Source organism: Urtica dioica, chromosome 8 (genome assembly GCF_054948205.1).
Source record: "Urtica dioica subsp. dioica isolate 48M chromosome 8, U.dioica_male_clone48M_v1_H2, whole genome shotgun sequence".
Taxonomy (NCBI): Eukaryota; Viridiplantae; Streptophyta; class Magnoliopsida; order Rosales; family Urticaceae; genus Urtica; species Urtica dioica.
This window is the reverse complement of record NC_142763.1, coordinates 18,854,165-18,874,412: the sequence shown is the minus strand read 5'-3', so window position 1 is coordinate 18,874,412 and position 20,248 is coordinate 18,854,165.

The following is a 20,248-nucleotide window of genomic DNA, read 5'->3' as shown; positions in this document are numbered from 1 at the left end:
GTGGAGGCGGAGCCTCTGGCCACAAACCGAAGTAAACACTACAAGCTTTATGTGGAAATCAATCATATGCCGCCTCGGCATCCCCGCCTCGATCGTCACCGACAACGGCAGCCAGTTCGACAACGCGATGGTCCGAAGGATATGCGAGCAATTGAAGATCAGCAAGACCTTCTCCTCACCACGCTACCCACAGGCAAACGGCCAAGTTGAGGCCGTGAACAAGACGATCAAGGAGACTTTGAAGAAGAAGCTGGAAGAAAAGAAAGGCGCATGGGCCGACGAGCTCCCCCTTGTCCTTTGGGCTTACCGGACAACCACGCGGACCGCCACAGGCGAAACGCCTTTCTCCCTCACTTACGGGGTTGAAGCCGTCATCCCCGTTGAGATCGGAGCGCCGTCATTCCGAACAGAGACCTTCGACGAAGACAGCAACAACGAAGCCCTCCGAATGGAGCTCGACATGATCGAAGAAAGGAGAGCTGAAGCGTTCGCCCGCATGACCGCGCAGAAGAGGATCGTTGAGAAGCATTACAACACAAGGGTCAAAATCCGCCGTTGCGCCGAAGGAAGCCTCGTCCTGAGGAGGGTGTTCCAAAACACCCAGGTTCACGGAGCAGGGGTACTCGGGCCAAACTGGGAAGGGCCTTACCGAATTCGAAAGGTGATACACGACGGAACTTACCATCTCGACGAGATGGACGGCAAGGAAATTAGACACCCGTGGAACGCGGAGCATCTCCGCCAATACTACCAATAGGCCGTGGCGCCAAGGCACCTGAAGGTTAGCAAGCGACGAAACCTGAACAACAAATCCCCGTGCATATCGCAACGAACTCCGTGCGACCCGAGATGAGGGGACTTGCACCATCAAGTCCCCGACCGACCTCAAAGCGTCCACGGAGTCCGAGAAATGGGGTTTCGCAACGTTGAAACCCCGAACGTATCGCAAAGAACTCCGTGCGACCCGAGATGAGGGGACTTGCGCCATCAAGTCCCCGACCAACCTCAAAGCGTCCACGGAGTCCGAGAAATGGGGTTTCGCAACATTGAAACCCCGAACGTATCGCAAAGAACTCCGTGCGACCTGAGATGAAGGGACTTGCGCCATCAAGTCCCCGACCAACCTCAAAGCGTCTACGGATCCGAGAAATGGGGTTTCGCAACGTCGAAACTCCGAACACATCTAAAAAAAATCTCGTACGACCCGAGATGAGGGGGCTTGCGCCACCAAGTCCCCGACCGACCTCAAAGCGTCCACGGAGTCCGAGAAATGGGGTTTCGCAATGTTAAAACCCCGAATGTATCGCAAAGAACTCCGTGCGACCCGAGATGAGGGGACTTGCGCCATCAAGTCCCCGACCGACCTCAAAGCGTCCACGGAGTCCGAGAAATGGGGTTTCGCAACGTTGAAACCCCGAACGTATCGCAAAGAACTCCGTGCGACCCAAGATGAGGGGACTTGCGCCATCAAGTCCCCGACCAACCTCAAAGCGTCTACGGATCCGAGAAATGGGGTTTCACAACGTTGAAACTCCGAACACATCTAAAAAAAAATCCCGTACGACCCGAGATGAGGGGACTTGCGCCATCAAGTCCCCGACCGACCTCAAAGTGTCCACGGGATCCGAGAAATGAGATTTCGCAACATTGAAACTCCCAACACACCTCAAAGAATCTTGTGAAGCCCAAGATAAGGGAACTCGCGCCATCGAGAACCCGACCCACCTCGAAGCCTGCTCAAGGCGCAAGAAGGGAAAAGGCAGCAGGAGCCCCGCACAAGCTCAAAGCATTTCCATACGACAAACACGAAAAAGACGTTTGGACGAAGTGTCGAAGTCATTCCGGCTCGTCACGGACTGTGTGACGAGCTCGACTAGACGAGGAGACAAGCTCGACTAGAAAACGTGACGAGCTCGACTAGACGAGGAGACAAGCTCGACTAGACGAGAGACGAGCTCGACTAGACAACGTGACGAGCTCGACTAGACGAGGAGACAAGCTCGACTAGACGAGAGACGAGCTCGACTAGACAACGTGACGAGCTCGACTAGGCGAGGTGACGAGGTCGACTAGTTGGTGACGAGCTCGACTAGACGAGGAGACAAGCTCGACTAGACGAGGAGACAAGCTCGACTAGACGAGAGACGAGCTCGACTGGACAACGTGACGAGCTCGACTAGACGAGGAGACAAGCTCGACTAGACAACGTGACGAACTTGACTAGGCGAGGTGACGAGCTCGACTAGCTGGTGCCGAGCTCGACTAGACGAGGAGACAAGCTCGACTAGACGAGAGACGAGCTCGACTGGACAACGTGACGAGCTCGACTAGACGAGGTGACGAGCTCGACTAGCTGGTGACGAGCTCGACTAGACGAGCGGACTAGAAGGACGCTCAAACAAGCTGCGCCACCAAAAGGAAAAAACCAACAAATGACAGTTTTCCCAAAAGCATACAAACACAGAAACTACGCAAAAAAGGGAAAATGCCCATTCGTCAGAGTTATACCCAAAATCGGGGCCCGCAAAAAACACAACGGGTCTTGAGAGACGCACAACCGACCGCGCCATCAAAAAGAAAAATCCTGACGAATGGAAGTTTGCCCGAATTCACATACAAAAATGGGCGATAAGGCCGTTAGTCCATCACAAAAAAAGGGGGAAAGAGACGAGTCACTATCATCTAAGGCGGAGAGTCTCTCCGCTCCCTCCGGAGGATTTTCCTTTCCCGATCCACTCCAGTATGCAACCAAGTCGCGGTGTGCCCAGTCGATAGCCGAACTAGCCCGCTCCGCCTGAATGGTCCCCAGTTCGATACGCAAACGCTGAAGCTCGGCTCTTTGCTCACATATCTTCATAGCATCATCCACAGCACCTTTCCTGAGCCCTGCAATCTCAGCCTCGAGGGCCTCCGCGCGACCATCGGCATCCACCTGTGCCAGACGACGGGCCTCGGTCTCGTGTCCTAATTTCCTCACCAACTCGCGAACATTTCACTTAGTTGCAACAGAAGCCAGATAGCACTACAAAAAAAAATAGGTATATAAAAGAGGTGAAAAGATGGTGAACAAAGAAAATATTGGGCCATGCACGTGGAGGAAAACCTGTCGGGCCTCGCGAGTCAGCAACTCAGCAAGGGCAATCGCGGTCATCCGATCCAACTTAGTCACCTCCGATGCATGAGTGGACTCGATACCACTAATGCCTTTACGGGCCAAAGGAGTCAGCGACCGAGAACCTGACAACTATGTCGGACGACGAGCGAAGAGGAGCTTTAAACTTCTTCCCAAAATTGGCACGCGAGGAAGCCACTAACGGAGCCTCATCTCGCGCTCTTTTTGAACTAGTAATCGCTACTTTTATGGTTGACATAGATGCTATAGTAGCGCGAGGAGATAAGCCTACCCTTGAGGGCTGCGAAGGGAGCGACGCCTCCGAACCAAGAAGAGGAACCGGCAACGACCGCCCCGCAGAGAGTCCCGGCCCTGTAACACCTCGGGCCCCATAAGCCGCCATACCTGCGAGGGATCGTCGAGAGAATTAGAGTTTTTTCTCTTGTCAAATATGGAGATATGTATACATATGGGAACCAAATTGTGATAGCAATAATAAAAAATAAAAATAAAAACCCTATTACTATACCACCAGACTCTGCCGAGGACGGAAAAGAGCGCGAAAACAGCAATGGAACCTCGTCGGCCGAACGGTAAGGGAACCACCCAACCTCTTCCCACAGCTTGTCGTCAAGAAACAAGTTAGCCTCGCGATCACTAAGAGCTATCCCTTCAAGAAAAGAAGCAACCTCGGATCGCTAATCAGGGGGTTTTGGGCAATCAGCCGATGTACGAAAACCAAGGGGAATGTTTCCAAAATAGTCGACGTGCGTGTAAAAGAACTCATCGACCCACTCACGCCCCGTGCCGGGTAGTTTGTCGAGTATTTTTTTTGACGTATTGTTACGAAGAAAGAACGACCCTTTCGTTCTGTAATTCGGAATCACAGCACACAAACTTAGAAATTCACACACCGTCATTTCACGGTGCTTTTCCCGGAACCACATGATATAACAAGCCACGATGACCCAATAGCTCCTTGGATTTAGTTGACCGGGTGGCAGCTTGATCCTCTCGAGCAAATTGCATATGAAGGGGTGTGGAGGGAGCTTCAACCCATGCTTAAGACTCTCCACGTAGACGGTTGTATATCCCTCGGGTGGCTGGTCGGAATAATCATCGACGGAGGGAACAATGATGGAGATTTCCGGCGGGATCTCGTACTTCTCACGGAGGAACCTAACTCTATCTTCCGTTGTCAAGCTCACGGCATCGAGGCCAGCAAAATCCCCGCATCTCGACCGCCTCGACCAAGACCGCGGCCGTTTTGGGGGCTCAACTATAAACGAGTTGCACCGATAAGACTCGACCTCTCCCTCAGAGCATTCTGCCATAACAACCTTATCACCATCATCATCAATATCAACCCCAAGAGACGGAAAACTCACCTCGCCGCTCGCCGAGGAGTTGGCACCGAGGCCTTCGTCGTCGCGTCCTGGGATGTGACGTGCCGAAGTCTCACCTCCGACCAAATGACCAAACGCCTCGAGCAACAACGACATCTTCTTCCCGTTTTTTGGGGAGCTACAACGATGCTCGCTTGCTGGAGCCTCTACGCCCTCTGCGGCAAACGACGAGCAGGCATTCGGAAGAACGTCTACGTTGCCCTCCCCTGATGTCAACGAAGGCCCGACGATGACAGAGCCTCGGTCCAGACCGACCTCGCCGCCCATCGACGCCGGAAGAAACCCACCCCTTGATGCTCCGAAGTCCGCCGGCAGCGACGGGGACCCGTTTGTGAAGAAAAGCGGCGTCGAAGTCAAGGGAGTATCACTTTCCAAACTCCGGAGAACACCCGGTGTGACACCATCTTCATTCGCTGGACCTACCTCGCAGCCTCTCACGGCCAGCGGGGACCGAGACGACTCGCCATGGGCCGCTGATCGAACGACATTACCTCTCCCATCGAAACACAGACCCGACACACGCGGAACCGGCCTCCGTCCGAGGACCACATCAAGAAAGGCATCGAGGTCGCCATCACCGAAACCATTAGGCGAATTTGTGGAACCCATACCTTCGCCAAAAGCGCATGGAAAGTCATCAAACACCCACGACTCACCAAAATCGAAAGTGTCAAAAGCTCTAGAACAATCGGGTGGGACCACTAGGTCGTTGGGACCACGGGGCGAATTAGGCCCACCATTGATCAGATTATTAAGAGTCATCACAGTATTTTGGAAGAAAAGCCAGAAAGATTCAAGGAAGGGGACAAGAGGGTCGAGAGACGGAGTGAAAAAGAAAGAAATGGCAAAGTGAGAAGTAAAGAATATATATAATCACCAAAGAAGAAACCAACCTCAAGAAGGAAGCCAGAAAATCCAAGGAGATTTGCTGATCTCAACTCTGCTACGCTCCTGTGATGGCAGCTCAATCCCCGGATACATCTCAGTTTTTAAAGAAAGAGAGCATGGGGTAGGTGTTAAAGTAAAAAAAAAAACAAATGAGTAAACCAATCTATGCACAGAGTATAGGAAATAATAATAATAATAATAATAATAAATGATAAATAGGATAATGGGCATATACCTATACACGGAGTAATGATGATATAAAAACTGGCTACCTATAGTACATCAAAATACATATATAAGTCTATGCCTAAAAAGAAACCTACGCAACTTCCAAATGTGTGGGTACTTGTGCATGTATTTTTCAAAAGTTATAACCGGATTAGTCACCTTTCCTAAAAAGATAATAAAGATATTATACACATACAATATTATAAATAATAAATCAATAAAGAAGAGGATGAGAAGCAAAGTTTCCCACACGACAAGTCGCACGCGAAACTGGGGGGTTAATGTTATGCCGTCTTTTTCTTATGGTAAAAAAGACGCCTCAATTGCAAAAACGACGTTACAATATAGAAGGACAATTTAGTCAAATGCTAAAAATACGCATGACTAAAACAAGCGACAAGCGAATTTTCAACAAGCGACAAGCAAATTTTCAACAAGCGACAAGCGACAAGCGAATTTTCAACAAGCGACAAGTGACAAGCAAATTTTCAACAAGCGGCATGTTTTCCCTATAAATAGCTCACTCACACAAATCAAAAGGGACAGAGAATCCTTTGAACTCAAAATTCTCTCAACCCCAGAATTCTCTCAGCCAAATACTCTCCCAACTTCAAAATTATCCCGGATCATAAACAAAAACCGAGAGCCACCTCTCGGCGGGAGGAAAAAAAACAAAAATCCAAGAATCCATTCACATAGCAAACACACTCGCCCTGAACTACGTCATGACCTGATCCCGCAAAGCGGGTGCGTAGGCAGCTCACGAAGAGCACGGTCACACCCCCCAGGATCGACCTCCAGCCAGGTTCGACCTCCAGGCGAGCTCGACCCCCCAGGCGAGCTCAACCTCCAGGCAGGCCCGACCTCTAGCCAGGGTCGACCTCCAGGCGAGCTCGACCCCCCAGGCGAGCTCAACCCCCAGGCAGGCTCGACCTCCAGCCAGGGTCGACCTCCAGGCGAGCTCGACCCCCCAGGCGAGCTCAACCCCCAGGCAGGCTCGACCTCCAGCCAGGGTCGACCTCCAGGCGAGCTCGATCCCCCAGGCGAGCTCAACCTCCAGGCAGGCCCGACCTCAAGCCAGGGTCGACCTCCAGGCGAGCTCGACCTCCAGGCGAGCTCGACCCCCCAGGCGAGCTCAACCTCCAGGCAGGCTCGACCTCCAGCCAGGGTCGACCTCCAGGCCAGGCTCGGCCTCCAGGCGAGCTCGACGCCCCAGGCGAGCTCAACCCCCCAGGCCAGGGTCGACCTCCAAGCGAGCTCGACCTCCAGCCAGGGTCGACCTCCAGGCCAGACTCGACCTCCAGCCAGGGTCGACCTCCAGGCCAGTCTCGACCTCCAGGCGAGCTCGACCTCCAGGCGAGCTCGACCTCCAGCCAGGGTCGACCTCCAGGCCAGGCTCGACCTCCAGGCGAGCTCGACCCCCCAGACGAGCTCAACCTCTAGGCAGGCTCGACCTCCAGCCAGGGTCGACCTCCAGGCCAGGCTCGACTTCCAGGCGAGCTCGACCTCCAGGCAGGTTCGACCTCCAGGTAGGCTCAACCTCCAGGCCAGGAATCAAAGACGAAGAACGCATTCCCGACGAAGAAGAAAGCAAAGCATTATTTCCCTCTTTGCGATTCTAAGATCCTCTGAAGCTCTTGGACGCTTTGGGCTTTGTCCCGAACTTCCTTGACCCCTTTGGACTCTCGGAAAGTAATTTGGGCCGATCCAATACTAGGCACGTGACTATTCCAGGCCCACCACGTGTACTCAAATGTTAAAACCAAAAAACGGCTTAACAGTTATTTAATTAATTGTTAACTTAATGAGAATTATCATCAATTGCGTGCTTAAAAGGGGTGCATATTGCACCCTTCCTTCCTTGCCTGAGAGCGTGACTTATATACAATCTCACTAATAATGTAAAATTATTAATTTTATCTTTATAATTTATCAAATTTATTTTATTATAAATGAATACTTAATTATTTAAAGAGAAAAATATTTAAAATATGTGTATTTAACTTTTAGTCAAATTATTTACAAAATTTAAATTAAATATTTTTAATTATTGACATCCTAAATAATCATTTTCATCACTTTGTATACCAATTCTGTAAATTTCATTTTTGTCTTCTAAATTGTGAATTCGTACTCTTGGATGATTACATGGATTTTTTATTCATCATCAATATTATTTTTAGATCAATAGTTACTGAGATTTAATTGCAACTAAATACCTATTAGCTTTGTTATTCCATTGAAAAATGATTTATTACTCGTAAAGTTATGTTCAGATAGTTTTATTTATTTTATTATATTTGTTTACTTTATAGTTAATATTTAATATTCTGATTATGCTCTTCTCTGGGATTCTAATCCAAAGTTTTATCCATCATCAAATCTATTTTTTGAAATTCGGACATATCGAGATTTATTTTTATATAAATTTAGCTAACTATGTTTTTCAATCGAAATTTTTTTATTAACTATTCGAAGAGTTATTTTGTTACGATGATTTTACCTCATGATATGTTTTTTTATTTATTTACCATTTATCACGTTCGTATGAACTTCAAGCTTTTTTATATCAACATTTCTCATTAATATAATTTAATGTAATTCCCTACAAATAATAAAAAAAAACAAAAACAAAAAAAACAACAATAAAGCGGTGTTAATGAAAAGCTAAGCAAGCAAAATGTCCACCTAGTTTATTAATAAGCAAAATAAAATAAAAAATATGCTCAAGTTCATTAGATCGTCGTCAATGTTTGGACAGTTATCGTTGTACCGACGTGCAAAGCATTTTTAATAGCCATAAATATTGTATTAATATTTCTTCTCCAATAATAATATATTACAGTTTTAACGAAGAAAAAAAAGAACTATTATATATATTACAGATGTCTATACTGTCGGCTCAGATTGGTTTTTATTATTAACATTATCATTATGCAACTCTTTTTTTTGTTTTTTCTTTTTTCTTTAAAAGGGGGAATGCATCTGGTTGGTTATTACTATCATAATTAAATCTAATTAAATCAGACAAATGACAGACAAGCCACATGAGAAGAGACAAAAGAGAGGTAAAGGCGTAAAGCATACTAGAACCCCCCAACAAGTTTAAAACGTGCGTGGTGACTTTTACCTTCATTTTGGTACCATTCCTTTCTAATTAGATGTAAAGCGATCAGTCATTTTTTTTTACTCATATAATTTAATCGGTAAGAAAGTTAGGTGGGCCAAATTTATTGCTCTCTCCTCCTCTCTCTCCTTTCTCTTTCTCAGCGTCTTCTTCCTCGAAATTCGAGGAAACAACTCAAACAATGCACAAATTTATTGTTTGTGCTACGAAGCCCTGCTGCTATTTTTATTTTTTTATTGTGTTATTAATTTATGAATAGTACAGCTCTCTCTCTCTCTCTCTCTCTCTCTCTCTCTTGTCGTCAATGTTTGGACAGTTGTCGTTGTACCGACGTGCAAAGCATTTTTAATAGCCATAAATATTGTATTAATATTTCTTCTCCAATAATAATATAAATACATCGTAAAGTATGTGCTTTTTGAATTAATCAACGGCTCAATTAATATACCCTCTTTTTTTTCCTCCACTATAAATACACCACCACCCCAAAGCAAAGAGTTCCAAGTCCCAAGACTCTCAACCCATCTCTCTCTCTCTCTCTCTCTCTCTCTCTCTTGTCGTCAATGTTTGGACAGTTGTCGTTGTACCGACTAACCGACGTGCGAAGCATTTTTAATAGCCATAAATATTGTATTAATATTTCTTCTCCCCCTCTCTCTCCTTTCTCTTTCTCAGCGTCATCTTCGTCTATAAATATAAAGCCCACCTAATCGATTATTTCATGCCCACACGCACATAAGAGTCCCGCACTTGTAATATATAAATATATGTATATATCATATATGTTCCGATTGTTAATGTTTACAATTGAGAAAGTGAAGCTGCCAGCATGTTTTTATATACATACATATTTATTATATTTATGTTTTTGTTAATTAGAGGAAACATGGTGGTCTATATGTTTATAGACGATGACAGAAGAGAGAAAGCACAGATGATTTGAAATGCATGGAAGCTATAGCATTTCACTCATTCGTACTTTCTTTCTTCTGTCGCCGTCACTTTGATATACAACATTATCACCTAAGTTCCTCTGGTATAACCTAGTGTTTTTTAATCTAATTTAAGCCTCTGAATTATCTTCGGTATGATCTTTCGAATGTGCGTAAATTAGGTCGCGTTTAACTTTGGAAGTCATACCATAAGCGTCGATACGATTCAGAATTCCATCCTAGGGTGTCGATTACCTCGACCGGGACAATTAAAACCGATTCTCATTTTATTAATATCATTGAAACTGTTTGATCATTGCTTTTTTGCCTTACCTTTTTTTGTTGTTGTTTATCAGCAGTGGTTGAGGATGCTTTTTTCGTTAAAGAGCAGGTTGAAAATTGGAGATGCTCGGAGACCTTTTGCCATCCAAAGAATCGAGCCTCTTCTACACTTCTCGATTTGCTTGGGAAGCAAATCCGATCCCGCGGTACACCTGATATTTCTTCTTTACTTGTTGGCCTAGTAATCTTCATAGTAGGGGTCTTTAATTGCTAATTATCTTAACCGGACTAGACCAGATCGTTTGAAATTGAGACTGAATTGTGCCTGAGAAAAAATAAAAATAAATTTTTACTTGTTAAGATATCTTAACCAGACTATCGTTTTGGATACGTTTAAATTTTTCTTTTTTTCAAATTTCGAAACTCCAAGTAAATGAAGCGGCGTATAAATTTCATCCATGCTACCAAGTCTTAAAATAAGCACGGATTCATCTTTAATTAACAAGTTTTAAATCCTTGCAAATTGAAAATAATAAAAAATTTCTGATGCGATTTCGTTTGGACTGCGGTTTCCATTACTTGAAACCAAACCGGACGTGCCTTTTCAAATAAAAGCTGGTGATCCAATCTGATGTGGAGTTTGGACAATTTTTTTTTTTGGGCACCACGTCTAGTAAGTATTGACTTTTATTTCAGGTTCGTGTATTTACTCGGAAAAGGGTGTTCGAGGAGATGGAAAAAGCAAGAGATGTGTTCATCCGGTCGAGCTTGTTCGCGCAGAAAGAGCAAAAGATTCTTCTCCCGAAGATCGTGGAGTCTTTCGCAAAGGACTCGGGTTGACAACTGCTTATCTGGCCGATATGGTCGATAATTTGATGCTCGATTCTCGAAGCAAATTCGTCCACAAGAAAGGTTCCAAGGGCATCGAGTGGATTCCCCACAACTTCACTTTCCACTATTCCATCTCGAAAGAGGTCGTTTTTAAGGATTGACGATCGATCCACCAAGATCTCCTTTCCGGAAATGGTGTCCCGATCTTTAGCTTTACTGAGTCGCGCCATAAATAAGCTGTGTGTGAAAAAAGAGAGGCTTTAATGGGTGATCAAATTGGCTCAACTGAAACTAGTTATAAATAATAATAATATAATGCGAGTACAAAAGAGGAACGGAAGCAGAGAATGTCATTGACGTCTTTGTAAGGTTGAGCTTGTTTGATCACTAGTTTTAATGGCTTGGTTTGAATGTATTATATAGACTTGCTATTGCTATGCAAATTTTTGAGGAATAGCTAAATTATTGGTTTCTATTTAATGCATTCCTGTGTAATTAGGAGCGATTGACTAACAACTAATCAGCTTTTAATCACCGGATTAAAACTGACACAACAGAGATTTTTAAGTGTTTATTAAAAGCTCCAAATTCAACACATTTTTTCGGAATAAATTAAAAAAACAATCGTAATCATTCTTTGCCGGAAAATAGCATATCTATCTGAGCAATTTTAATCCATGTATCTGAGGTTTCTATCAAATAATAAATATTCTAAGTTTATTGTTTAATTATCTCTTTTAAAATTGAAGACTCCATAACTCTGTTTTTCGAAATAACAAAAATGCCCTCAAAATCATTCACATAATATTTGAAAAATGAAAAACATCATTCACAATTATTTCACTTTCTTTTGTTCAAAATAACGATAGTTTATTTCGAAATAGTTAATATTTAAAAAGAAAAGAAGAAAATAAGAACTGAGCTGATTTTGAACAGAATAAAATAGAAAAATAGAAGAATTTTTTCACCAAATAAAAATTAATGAAAAATGTAAAAGATAATTAAGAAATAAAATGATAATTAATGAAGAAAATAAGAACTTAGAAACAGGCTTAAAATTTCAGCGTGGATCGATGAGGACACAAAGAAAATCGAGGTGGATTCCATGTTGATTCCTAACAAGAAGCCTCCCGACAAACCGCCCGTGTGAAGGCCGAGAAGATCAGTCTTTGTGAACCTCTCAATGTCCATAAGAAAAAAAACACACCCTTACAAATTCGAGGACAAATTTTCTCCACTCCGGACGAATTATGAGCATCAATTGTGATCAGTTTTATTTCATTTCAATTTTAGAATTTGGTGCATTGATTATGGTTTATTTCCTTTTTTACGCCCTTTTCAACTCTATAAGTATTATTCTCCATTGATGTAATTTGGTAGATTTTATGAAATAGTAAAAAGAAGTCAATATTGCAATTTGCGATTATCTCTCTTTCCTATATTACGCTCTACATCAGTCATGCTGTGACAGCCTCACTTCTTCCTGTTTGTGGACCCTTGGTCAATGATTTCAGGAAACTACAACACCATAAACAAAATGATAAGTAGGAAATATATATATATGCCCGGAATTTCCCATCTCAGTAGGAGCCTCTTGTTTGTGACATGCTATGTTTCCCTTATAATATAAAGGGTGAGTCCCTTTTCTTCTCTATGAAGCATTAAACATACAGAAAACAAAATCATAATATGAAGTATGAACTAAACTTTCACAACCTAATCCCATAACCTCTGTACCTGGACGTTGTCGTAGAGCTCAAACAACGGAACTGCGAGTACTCTCTCTCCGACAAGTGAACAACGTAAAGCTTTTTGCATTTCTGTAATGAACCTGGCGAACATCGGTAGAGAAATATTGACATTTACACCGATAATAGCAACAACCCAAACATATATAACCAGTAAAGGCTACAGATTTGAACAAATATGTTTGTTCCATTGCAACTTAACTACAAGCTGAAACACAACTGGATACCAGAGAACAACTCTACAAAAGTCATTATTTACACCCTTTACAAGATAACTTCTAAAACATGCCAGCTGTCTTTCGCTTCCTGCTGACGTGAAACCACTTTCTTATTCAAATTGTATGGTTTCACTTCGTGTACTATTTCCGTATCATTATACAAATTCATCTTTCTTTATTTTCGGAATATTCAGAGGAAAATATCAAACGTATGTTATGATCCTACAAAGCCCATATTAGCTTTGTAAATCCGATATAGAGCTTAATGAGATATATATAAATGACTGTAAGCTAACATCTCACGTTGAAAGATAACTTGAACATGAAAAAAAGATGCAGTAGCTGAAATATGGTAACATACGTTGGTGACTGTAAGCTAACATATCCCATATTAGTGACTGTAAGCTAATTCATATTTATGCATACGTAAGTTATCTTGTATCTCCTATAAATTCACATATATCCCCATCTCTTTACGTTGGTTTCTTAGTGCACTTATTTGAATAACTTGTTCTCTGGGATGGATGGGTTTCCCTGCTTTCGTATCATTAGCTTGTATTTCAGTAGTGAAACAAAAGACTTGCAACGGTACATGTGTATAAAAAAAATATAGGAGAGATACCTTGAGATGATCAGGCATGCGCTTAAACTTCTTTACAAGATCCTTCTCCAAGGGAGCTGCTCCGGAAACTTGAACTAAAAGTCTTCGCATCAGCTGGATCGCCACTTGATCTGCCGAGCCGAAATTAAGCAAAACAAGAACTCTACACAATGCCAAGATGTAGGACTTCACCATTAACAATCCACACTCTTGAAATCATAATGAGATCAATCAATCTAATTGAAACTCAATCAATAAGTCAGCCTAAAATCTCAATCAACCAAAAACCATGAATCACCAACTAAATCAATCCAAACAACCACGATTTCGGAATCCCCAAATCAGATGACAATTTCAAACCTTAGAAAACAATTAAAAAACCCCTAATTTACAAACCTAAAAGTCTGGAAGCTGATGACGAAGACAGAGGAATCGGGCGGCCGAGATTCTTCGGAAGCGTCGTTGCCAGCGAGGACAGAGCAGAGGTCAGCGACGGGGCGGAAGCGGCTTGGCAGAGGCGGACTCGGCGGAGGAGAAAGAGTCCTGTCAAGTCGCGCAGAGGACTCGGAAGCGCGCGTCGAGTGAGCGCGAGGACAGAGAGACAACAGGCGAGAGGGAGAGATGGCGGCGCCCGGTCGCTGGTCGCGCAGTCGGCAGAGGCGCGCGCGCAGTCGGGGTCGGCGCTCGCGCGGGAGAGAGGAAGAGAGGACGAAGGAGATGGAGCGGGTGAGAGAGAGGAAGAGGGGAAAAGGGTGGTGGCGACAGCTGTATCGAACAAGTGTGAAAACAAAATCAGAACAGCAAAAGCGTGAAAGAGATTTGGATTTCATATTGACTTACTCTCTATATCCGGAAGCTCTTGCGCAAAGAATAATTGGCGTGCAGACATGTAGGGGACCTTAGACCGTTCGCATGTCGTCGTTAATTTCTTATTTGCCTGAAAAATACATAATGTAAAAACAATGCAAGAGCAAGTGTTGGTAACCTATATACTATTCTAAAAATATAATTGATCCCCGATCAATTAACATTTTAATTTTTTGTCTAAGCTATTTCTATTGGGAAAACATTTTTTTCCTGAAATTTGACAATATTAACAAGTAACGTGGCAGAAGTTTAAGTTAAAACAAGGATTAAAATAGCACGTCCCCAACCATTTAGCTTGTATTTGATTTTTCATTTCTTGACAGTTACTAATAATATCTACAAAACATTTGCTTGGATATGTAATCAGTTACTAACAATTTACGATAGAAAACGGGGAAAAAAAAAAAAAAAAACTATGTTTCTACCTGCGTACTGGGAAGTATTTTTTTCCAAATCCTAGTATTCTCAAGAGAAAGGAAGGTTTTCCCGAAAACATGTTTCTTTATGATGGAATCGCCATGAAAATAAATACTGTATTTATAAATAATTGATGTACATATTCTTGTACCTTTATGGAAGAGTTCTTATTCTTCAACGCCAGAAAAGTACTCAGTACCGTTTCTGAAGGAACAGATTCAGAAGTGGTGTCAGTAGAAGTCCGTGCTCCTGCAGTACGTATTTATTACGTTATTAGGCAGGGATAACTACAACTTGTTGTACCAACATGATAGTAAAAGTAAGCAGCATAAAATGAACACAAGTTGTAAAAGCGTGTAGCGTAAAGGAAATATGGTATAAGCTGAATATAGAAAAGCATATATTTACCATTTGGGTGTGACTGTGTGGTTGATAGGAGAGGAAGAGTTTGCTGTAAAGAAACATGAAGTTATTAATGTAATAAGAAAATAAAACATAGACAGTTGTTCGAATTCCTTATGATCCGCAACTGAAACAAGTTCTTGCTAATGGTAAAAAAAAGGCTGGGGAAAGGAAAAAGAATTTCAAGTTCTTCCTTTCGAGAAATGGGGTTTTTTCCTATTGATTGCAGCTTTCTCCAGATCAGAATAGCCCTAAGAAGACATGATAGCTAAAATGACCTTTAAAATTAATTCATTAGGCTTCCTGGAATACTTAGTAACACAAGCAAATGAATTTTTAAAAAAACTATTGTATATAAATAGCCCAAAAACTCAAATTCAATGAGGGTATTTCAATCTCTTATGTTAAACTAAAACAACTCAAAAAATTATAATAGACAGCTGAACTCATATTAGGCAAAGCTTTAATAACTCAAGCGGCATCATGGAAAAAATCATGTAGTTATGTTGGAAAACATTCACAATCTAAAATTACACCAAAATGGAAAAAAAATAGACAAAACACGAAATTGGGTTATTATTTAGAGTAATCTAATTTAAAGGTGAAAACAGAAAGGACAAAACTCAGTAAATGTGTTTTGTGGTAATACGTTTCCAAAGGTCGGGTAGTGGTCAAACCTAAATAGGTACTTAACATCATGTCTGAAGAAATGGAATCACCAATAGCGTCGGATGTGCATGCGTCGTCATTACCTGCTTATTAAGTATAGGGAAAAGATAATGCATTATACAGTCAGTGCTTCAAAAAGCAACTAATATAAATTGAAATATTAAAAAGATGACAAATGTAAAATAATAATGACATACTTAAATTGAAGGGCCGATGTACAGGATTCTGTAAGCCAAGATTACGCTTACTCATACATTTCGATACGATTGATGGAGGTTCAGAGGACCGGAGTTTCCGGTACAGAAAAGATACGAAAGCAATTATTTTGATGAGCGTCATTGTAAGAGGTAGCTAATTTAACACAACTAAATGATTTCTGACTGTAGAAGACATTTATACTATATGATGCGCATTTTGGAACCGTTGAAGAGAGTAGTTTAGAAAGAAAAACCATAAACAGACCTTTTTATATTTTCTCGACCGAGTGGAGTCGCGATATGAAGCTAATATTGTAGCCGATGATATAGAATCTTCCGGTCCTAAAAAGGACACCAACATACCAAGAATGAACAGACACCAAGGTCATGTAAGCATAGTAAAAGACTGACAATTGTGATAAAAGTGCACCGTAAAAAAAGAAGACGTTAGAAAATATAATGGCTAACCTTCTTCAGCCATTTTGTTCATGTGCGGAAGTAAGATTCAGAAGTAAAACTGGTGTTGACAATCCTGCAATGCCACGGCGATGACAAGTGCATTGGACGTTTAAACCTGCTACAGAAAACCTATATCAGTTGATCCAATACTATTGTAATATGCATGGTAGCACAGAATTAACAGTGATCTGCACAATGGCCAAATCGATTCCGTATACAATGCCCAATGTCCAATCCAACCAAATTTTATTTTTTTCAAGATGCTTAACCAAATTTTGACATTTCGTGATTTTTTTTTCTTTTTTCTTTTTCTTTTTTTTTTTGTATTTAAAGGAAAAGGTAAAAGTTACAGTACAAGAGCCCAACACCCAAACAAGACCCAACAACTCTGGAGCAAAACAACATTTCCTGAATTTTGATTGGCAGAGGATTTAATGGTTGAGAGAAAAATGTACATGTATGCACAACATAAACTTGTAAAATAAACAAGATCACACAATTATCAAAGAAGTGGATACATACTGGTGGTTTCCCATACGTCTGGTGGAATCTAAATTGAATCTGATTTAGATTTTCTAAATATAAAAATTTGATTTTGATACAGTAACTACGATTTAGCATTTCCTTTATGTATGGTTACTTTCCAATTTTTTTGTCCCGAGGATATAAGTTATATGAAAAGTGGCTCAAAGAAAACTTTTATGCTCATGATTTGAAAGTGCCAACATTTTTTTATGCTGTCTAAACTGCAGGCAAAACATGCTCATTTAGACGCTCAAAGAATTGCTGTCAGATGTCTTGGGACTTTTTGGGTTGTTAGAGAGAAAACCAAGCAAAGATATAGTGAGGCAATTACTGCTCTCTTTTGCTAAAGGACTTGCGCGAATAGACATAATGGCCTCTAAGACATTAATTGATCTCAGGAACAACTAATACCGAGTACATATAAGTATCGGTATTGATTAAAGAAAAAAAAATCGAATCTCAGTAGAGGGTTTTGTGACATAAATATGTATTATTTGCATTTATAAAAGTATTTGTAAGCTGCTTTGATATTTTGTATATTCGATATTTTTGGTACATAAATATTTTATGATGAGGAAGTGCTAAATTAATGTGTTGAGAGTGTGTTCCCCTATTTTATTTAACTAATTTCAGCAATTACGTGTCTTTAAGTATCTACAGCCATGCGACTATTTTTGGTTAAATTGTTGCCAATAAAAAAATATAACTCTTTAAATTTTTATACATTATGGTTTTATTAAAGTTCTGCATAATTTTCGTTAAACCAGCATTGTTGACATAAAAAAATAAATGCATATATACTTATATAAATGTAAAACAGATCACGCATACAATAAAATACTGTGAATCAATTCAATTTCGTACTCGGTATTTGATTCTCTACTACAAGTGCACAACACCATAGACCATACTATATACCTATATCCATCAAATTGTTCTGCAGAAAGTTTGTCAAAAAAAAAAAAAATTGTAGCTACTTCAAGGAAAGCATTGTTGACATTAAAAAATCAATACATATATACGTATATAAATGTAAAACAGATCACGCATACAATAAAATACTGTGAATCAATTCAATTTCGTACTCGGTATTTGATTCTCTACTACAAGTGCACAACACCATAGACCATAATATATACCTATATCCATCAAATTGTTCTGCAGAAAGTTTGTCAAAAAAAAAAAAAAATTGTAGCTACTTCAAGGAAAGCATATTATTTTTTAAAAAGTCAATGAGCTTTCTGTGTGTATTCTTTAAAAGTCAAGGAAAACATACTATATACAGAAAACAAAATCATAATATGAAGTATGAACTAAACTTTCACAACCTAATCCCATAACCTCTGTACCTGGACGTTGTCGTAGAGCTCAAACAACGGAACTGCGAGTACTCTCTCTCCGACATGTGAACAACGTAAAGCTTTTTGCATTTCTGTAATGAACCTGGCAAACATCGGAAGAGAAATATTGACATTTACACCGATAATAGCAACAACCCAAACATATATAACCAGTAAAGGCTACAGATTTGAACAAATATGTTTGTTCCATTGCAACTTAACTACAAGCTGAAACACAACTGGATACCAGAGAAGAACTCTACAAAAGTCATTATTTACACCCTTTACAAGATAACTTCTAAAACATGCCAGCTGTCTTTCGCGTCCTGCTGACGTGAAACCACTTTCTTATTCAAATTGTATGGTTTCACGTCATGTACTCTTTCCGTATCATTATACAAATTCATCTTTCTTTATTTTCGGAATATTCAGAGGAAAATATCAAACGTATGTTATGATCCTACAAAGCCCATATTAGCTTTGTAAATCCGATATAAAGCTTAATGAGATATATATAAATGACTGTAAGCTAACATCTCACGTTGAAAGATAACTTGAACATGAAAAAAAGATGCAGTAGCTGAAATATGGTAACATACGTTGGTGACTGTAAGCTAACATCTCCCATATTAGTGACTGTAAGCTAATTCATATTTATGCATACGTAAGTTATCTTGTATCTCCTATAAATTCACATATATCCCCATCTCTTTACGTTGGTTTCTTAGTGCACTTATTTGAATAACTTGTTCTCTGGGATGGATGGGTTTCCCTGCTTTCGTATCATTAGCTTGTATTTCAGCAGTGAAACAAAAGACTTGCAACGGTACATGTGTATAAAAAAAATATAGGAGAGATACCTTGAGATGATCAGGCATGCGCTTAAACTTCTTTACAAGATCCTTCTCCAAGGGAGCTGCTCCGGAAACTTGAACTAAAAGTCTTCGCATCAGCTGGATCGCCACTTGATCTGCCGAGCCGAAATTAAGCAAAACAAGAACTCTACACAATGCCAAGATGTAGGACTTCACCATTAACAATCCACACTCTTGAAATCATAATGAGATCAATCAATCTAATTGAAACTCAATCAATAAGTCAGCCTAAAATCTCAATCAACCAAAAACCATGAATCACCAACTAAATCAATCCAAACAACCACGATTTCGGAATCCCCAAATCAGATGACAATTTCAAACCTTAGAAAACAATTAAAAAACCCCTAATTTACAAACCTAAAAGTCTGGAAGCTGATGACGAAGACAGAGGAATCGGGCGGCCGAGATTCTTCGGAAGCGTCGTTGCCAGCGAGGACAGAGCAGAGGTCAGCGACAGGGCGGAAGCGGCTTGGCAGAGGCGGACTCGGCGGAGGAGAAAGAGTCCTGTCAAGTCGCGCAGAGGACTCGGAAGCGCGCGTCGAGTGAGCGCGAGGACAGAGAGACAACAGGCGAGAGGGAGAGATGGCGGCGCCCGGTCGCTGGTCGCGCAGTCGGCAGAGGCGCGCGCGCAGTCGGGGTCGGCGCTCGCGCGGGAGAGAGGAAGAGAGGACGAAGGAGAGGGAGCGGGTGAGAGAGAGGAAGAGGGGAAAAGGGTGGTGGCGACAGCTGTATCGAACAAGTGTGAAAACAAAATCAGAACAGCAAAAGCGTGAAAGAGATTTGGATTTCATATTGACTTACTCTCTATATCCGGAAGCTCTTGCGCAAGACATTTCTTAATTTATTTTTTGTTGATTTGGAATGTAAATGAGACAGTCCAGTGTGAGTGATGGAGAGACATTTACCATTCCCGACCATGAGTTTGTCACTGCCATTGTACTCAGTGTTCATGTGAAGCTTGTCCAGCTCAGCAGTCACGTGATTCGTTGCACCAGAATCAGCATACCACGCTGGATCAGCTACAGTTTCAGGACCAGCATAGAACGCTGCCTTGTTGAGTGGATTGTTGTTGTTGCTTGTTGCTGGTGCTGAGATAGGTCCTTGGAAGGACTCATCGAGTC